General features: G+C 37.5%; 1 long non-coding RNA gene across 1 annotated transcript; it reads left to right on the plus strand.

The window, feature by feature from the left end:
* Positions 1–1355: 1355 nt before the first annotated feature.
* On the plus strand, positions 1356–3785 carry LOC124634677. Its single transcript, XR_006984897.1, has 3 exons — positions 1356–2273; positions 2363–2675; positions 3593–3785. It is a non-coding gene; the product is annotated as an uncharacterized LOC124634677 (long non-coding RNA).
* The last annotated feature ends 2705 nt before the right edge of the window (positions 3786–6490 follow it).

Consider the following 6490-nt stretch of genomic DNA (forward strand, 5'->3'; position numbering starts at 1 on the left):
ATAATGTGATTAATATTTATTTTTATAAAATAAAACTACGAAATAAGGTAATCCGCCATGATATCTTGAACACCAATCAGAGCGCGTGACGTCACCTTTTGGTCGACGCATTAAAAACTCGCACAAACGTCACATTTCGTATTGTAAACTTCCTCTGCGAATCTCTGTGTTTTCATTAATTAATTGTTTATAACGAGTACTATTTGAATGTAAATGTTATTAAAATCGAATATAAAATAGCACGAATCATGAAGCAAGGATTGATTAGGCAAACGCTAATTTGCCTAGAATCGATATATGCTAGGAGAGCTTTTGGCATCAAATAAAGATATCTTTAGGATGCAAAAAAGATGTATTATGTCTATGTGTAAACTAAAAGTAACAGACAGTTGTGCACCTTTTTAGGGTTCCGTACCCAAAAGGTAAAACGGGACCCTATTGTTTTCGCTCCTCTGTCCGTCCGTCCATCCGTCCGTCCATCCGTCCGTCCGTCCGTCCGTCCGTCCATGTTGGATTTTTCACAGATGATATATTTCTGTTGCCGTTATAACAACAAATACTGAAAATTTGAATAAAATAAATAATTTGGGTGGCTCCCATACAACAAACGTGATTTTTTTTTATGGTACGGAACCCTTCGTGGGTAAGTCCGAGTCGCACTTGGCCGGTTTTTTACCATTTAGACCTCGTACAAAACCTATATTATACTAGAATCTAGAAAACTATGTAAAAACTTACATCAAAGTGATCTAAACAAAAATAATGGTGTGGGTAAAAAATACTGGGCAATATTGGTTTTGAATCTCGCCTTGCAAGTTTAAGCCACTTTTTTCGTATTTTTTAATGTGAGAAACCAGAGAAACGTACACAAATAACTTAAAATGAGTTGTTATGGATGTGTTCTTACACTGGGGGACCCCACACCACTTATACACTTTCGAATTCATATTTAATAATACAAAAAAACTTAATTATTGAACGAGCGTTGTTTACTTGCATCTTGTCAACCCAAGGCGTGACGTCACAAGTGACGGCATGACACTGACAAGCGTTTTCGCGCCGGATTCAAAGTGGACAGAGAAAAATGCAATTATTTGACAAAAAAACTTTTTTTTAAATTAATGATAATCCGTATAAAATAGACGTATACCTACATCATACAAAGGAATTTAAAAATTTGTCATCATGCCTATTCCCACTGAAAGAGCAGCGGCCGGCAGCGGCCGTAATTGCAAGGCAAGGGATTGAGCGCGAGCGCGGCGGGCCGCGCGGCGCCGCGCTCTTACATTTTCCGTGCTCTTACGGCCGCTGCCGGCCGCTACTCTTTCAGTGGGAATTGACCCTAAACGAATGATCGGCTCGTGAATACTCATCCAGAGTGACCTACCATAACAAATAACGTACCTATTTAATATTTAAGCAGATTAACAGTTTTTATTACAGTCGTTTTGTTAAGTAACAATTTGTTTGATAAACGTACCTACTTTCATTCGTATAAACGCACCTACAGTATTATTGTTCACTGTATAGGTAAATCGAAATATCGTCAACCGCTACTATCAAAATAAGTACCATCTGTTGTAGTAGGTACATTGTGTCTACACAGTGATCGAACCGAATACATACCTGTGTGTACCTATACCTATGCAGTGAGATTTGTTAGTCCGTGGCGATAAAGACACCACATGCGTCGGGTAAAGTACTTGGTAGTTCCAGCGCGCCGAATTTCGGTGTGCGTTTGGGTAGGTGGATATAATACTTGCGTGAATTACTTACTTACGATTATTATTCGTAAGTCTTGTCGCTGTATCGAAGTTCTTCACACACTAACAGAAAATTACCGTATCGTTGTGTTTGCACCTACTTAATAAACATTTAAAATAAAATGCCGCTTCTCGGAAAATCTACCCGCAGGGGTACATTAACAAAATCTAAATCAAGTGTACTCGAATATTCGTCTCAAGATTTGCCATCTTTACGTAGAAAACGAACTATTTCTTATATGTCATTTACACTCAGCCACTTCCCTTGCCACTCGCGTCGCCGCGAATGTTGCCGCGGCAGTGTCAACGCGAGTGTGTCGTTTACATTCAGCCCTCATACTTCTTTGCCGGGCGACTCGCAAACATGGCTGACGTCGAGGTTGTTGCGGCGACAGCTGTATGTCTACTTAGTTTATTGAATTATTTAAACGTTTTAAAAAGAAATCAGAAAAAAAGACGCTATCGCCAAAGAAGATGGTGGATGAAAAAAATTCATCTGAATCGAACGACGTAAGTACTACTATAACTACCTGTAAAGTGCATACACTTTTGATAATAGTTTAATAAATGAATTCATGATGATTATATTTTTGTTACAGAAACAGCATGAATATTTTTTTTATGGAGTTGACTTCCGAAGATGCTGCCGAGTTTTCTAACTTTTGCAGAATGTCACCTTCTGATTTTAAATTCTTGTTACATAAAATTACATTTATGATTGAAAAACAGCAAACGAGACTGCGAATGCCCATACCAGCAAAAATACGTTTGGCAATAACATTACGATATTTAGCAACGGGGGATAGTTACAAAAGTCTCCACTACTTATTCAAGGTTTCTACACCAGCCATTTCGTTAATTATTCCTGAAGTATGCAAAGCTATCAACTCTGTTCTCAAGGATCAAATTAAGGTGAGTAACACAAGTACTTTTTATGTTTTATTGTATTAAATTAGGTATACAAATGATATAATCAAAATACACTGCGCATCACATCACTAACGAAATTAAACAATCTAAATGAAAAAAATAATAGAATTCAATTCTGGGTAGCGTTCCAGTAGGCTCTTTCAATCACATTCATTTGGTTTTGAGGTGTAACACTTCTTTCGAATCTGGGCTGTACTCTTGGTTCCAACATAATATATTGTGTTGATGAAGTTCGTGGTATCTCATGGCTTGGAGAAGCTGGTACATTCATTTCTGGGATACTGATCTCTACTGATGAGTCAGACTGTACCGTTGGTTGCATGATATAAACACGTTGAGATTCTTGAATCGGTGGGTTTGATGTGACTTGGTAATCTGAATACTGTGATTGCGATGACGTTGAATGATTTGATAAGACACTTGACGGTCGATCAACTTGATGGTTGATGGTGGGATAAGGATTTTGCAAAAGTAACCCATCTATTTCGTACATAATTGTTCCCCGTATTGACTCGGGATATTTTCGTAATTTTTTAGCTAAGAGTTTCGCATAAAGATCACACTCGTCTTCATTGTTTTCATTTGTATGAGTTCTTTTATCTCTTAGCACTTGGTTCAAAGTGTCTAAAGTCTGAGATATTTTATTTTGAGCCTCATCTATGTCAAGGCTTGGTTTTTTTTTGGCTTTGTTTGGCCTGTTATGTACTGGTGTTGATGATCGGTCTGCCTGTGATGACGAAGGAACTGACTGTGACAGCGAAGGAACTGGCCATGACGGCGAATTGATTTGCTGGTGTGATGGTGATTGAAGTGGCGGTTCGACATCTGGAGATTGTGCCTCATCCTCAGTATGAAAATTCTGAAAATTTAAATAAATAATTATACTTTTTTTGTTTCAGTTACCACAAACACCAGCGGAATGGTTAATTATAGAAGAAGGATTTAGAAGGAAATTTCCTCGATGTGTCGGAGCTATAGATGGGAAGCATATTGTAATTAAATGTCCTCCACACAGTGGCTCACAATATTACAACTATAAGCATACATATAGCATCGTACTAATGGCTCTAGTTGACAGTGAATACCGTTTTATTTTTGGCTTGTGTTTAAACACCACCCAAAAAAGTACCTATTTTACTACCAAAAATATTCTAAACGGTTACCAAAATGGATAAATGGTCACCAAATAACGTTTCCAAAAATATTATTAGGTAAAACCATTTTTTCGTATTATTGACTACTAAAAAAATATATGGACGCCTTTAAAATACACTTTAGACCAAATATTATATATTGTCACTACTTAGATGTTACCAATTATGTAATACCATGACTCCTAATTTGGTCATTTTTGTTAGACTAAAAAAGCTAACGATCGCTAGAATATTTCCCAAATATCAATTAATATACTGGGGTTCCCAAACGTACGTCGCTTATTTATTGTTATATGAATTTGTGTGTAACTCAGTAGTAAAATGTAAGCACGAAACATGCAGCAAGCATGGCTTCTGTCACGGCTCCGGCACTGCGGGGCACCGGCGGTCCCATGCGAGCTTATCGTCGCAGATGGTTTTCACGCTCACCACCGCAGCTTCGCCTTGCTGGCCGGCTCTGCCGGCCAGCCTCAGCCGCGGCGGCGAGCCTTAAAAACTACCTGCGCCTCAACTCGCAGGCCGCCTCGCCCCTCTGCGCCTACGCGGATTTGAATTGCACTCTAGGGGTAGGGCAGACAAGACTACGTGGAGTCGGTTTTGCAGCGATTCGTTTTCGTCACTAACTTTGATTTTGGTAGTAATATTAATCTTTTAGTTGGATAGAATTTGGTGACCATTAATCCATTTTGGGAACCAAAAATAATATTTGTGCGAGATTTGTGATTTTTCTGATGTTATTTTTTTTTTTTTTGGATCATAATATTATATACTTTAGTGCCCTTTTAATAAAGTCAATTTATTTTTTTTGGAGTTGTTTATTTTATTTGGTGCCTCAGCTTAGAGTCTTAAAAATATTTTTGGTGATCGCCTAAATTATACCCTTTATTTTTGCTGATATTGGTGCCCAGGGACGTATTAGTGATGGACGAATTTTTCAAAACTGTTTACTCTGGCAAAAAATTGACGCAGGCACTATTAATTTGCCACCAGACGCGCCCTTACCCGGAAGAGAAATTGATGTACCCTATGTATTTCTTGGTGATGGAGCTTTTGCTTTACATAAACATATAATGAAACCCTTTCCTGGTAATTATAATTTTAACACAATGGAACGCACTTTTAATCACAAACTTTCGAGTTCTCGTGTCATTGTAGAAAATGTCTTCGGTATTTTAACAACTGTTTTTCGAATATTTAGAAAACCAATCGAGATCGATATAGAGAATGTACCAACAGTAACAATGACCTGTATTTTATTACATAATTTTTTTAAAAACAGTAAAACCTCTAGTAATATTTACGCTCCTCCGGGAACTTTTGATTCCGTAGTAGACGGAGTAAATATTGATGGCTCTTGGAGACAAAATCAAACCAACCCAGATAATTTAGCTATTGGGCCAATAGCGGATGTACCAAGACGCTCATCTAGAAACGTTTGTGAAATTCGAACTGAATTTGCGCATTATTTTCATAATTTGAATACAGAAAATAACTAAATATAGTAGTAATACTATGTAAGCTGTAATAATCATCTAATTAAAAATGTTTAATAAATTTTATCAAGTGTTTTAATATTTGAATGAAGTTACCTTTTGTTCCGTGTTAATTGTTTCATCCACGTCATACAGTGGGCCTACAAATCTTTCCATAGTTTCAAAAGGAAACCATATTGGCTGGAACACATCATCAGCACCTGCTCCGGAACGTATGGACGCTTTCTTTTTCTTTAAGAGTTGTCGAAATGTAGCCATAAGCGATTTCTTCTTCCATTTTAGCTCTTCTATTGGAGTACCTATTGTTCATTTGAGTACTGATGCGATTCCATGCATCGTGTACTTTATGCTTCAATTTATGATTTTTATCACGTGGATCCCATATTATTCTCTCACTTTCGTACAATTCCAAAAACTGTATTAATTTTTCATTACTCCACTCTAGTGGTGGTACCGTAGACATAGTCACAGATATAATAATACTTTAGTAAATGCTGACGTCTAGAAATGGACAAAAAATTAAATGCAAAAAATACGTCCTTCCGCTCAAAACGCCGGGCGACAAGTGAGCGCGAGGGAGGGCTGAATGTAAACACACGCTGCCGCTCGCGTTGCAAGTCCTTTGACTCGCGCACGAAAAACCGACAATCGAGGGAGCGCCGGACAACGCGAGTGGCAGCGGCAACGGCATGGGAAGTATCGTGTTTACACTCTCGCGCTGCTCCCTTCCCTTCCCACTTCCCTGCCCACTCGTGCTGAGTGTAAACGAGGCATTATAACCGTTTAAACAAAGCGTTGGAGATTAGGGTTGCCACCTTTTTTTTTGGCAGATAAAGTGCATTGGTAATAATAGGTAAGAAAAAAAAGTACACAGTATAAAAATAAAGTACAATTTATTTTTATTTATTATTTTGTTTCAAAACATTATTTTTTATTGATTTTTGCGGTTTTTATCAAATCCTACTGAAAAATTGTGACAATGACAATAACACTGACATTGTAGACATTATGACATTTGAGGTTAGGTTGCGTTCAGAAATTATTTAAAAAGAGTATTTTCGTGTACTTTATTGTTTTCATAAAGTATAAAGTACAATTACTTGAAATAAAGTACAATACTTTATAATAAAGTACGGGTGGCAGCCCTGTT

The sequence above is a fragment of the Helicoverpa zea genome, chromosome 1 (assembly GCF_022581195.2).
Source record: "Helicoverpa zea isolate HzStark_Cry1AcR chromosome 1, ilHelZeax1.1, whole genome shotgun sequence".
NCBI classification, from domain to species: domain Eukaryota; kingdom Metazoa; phylum Arthropoda; class Insecta; order Lepidoptera; family Noctuidae; genus Helicoverpa; species Helicoverpa zea.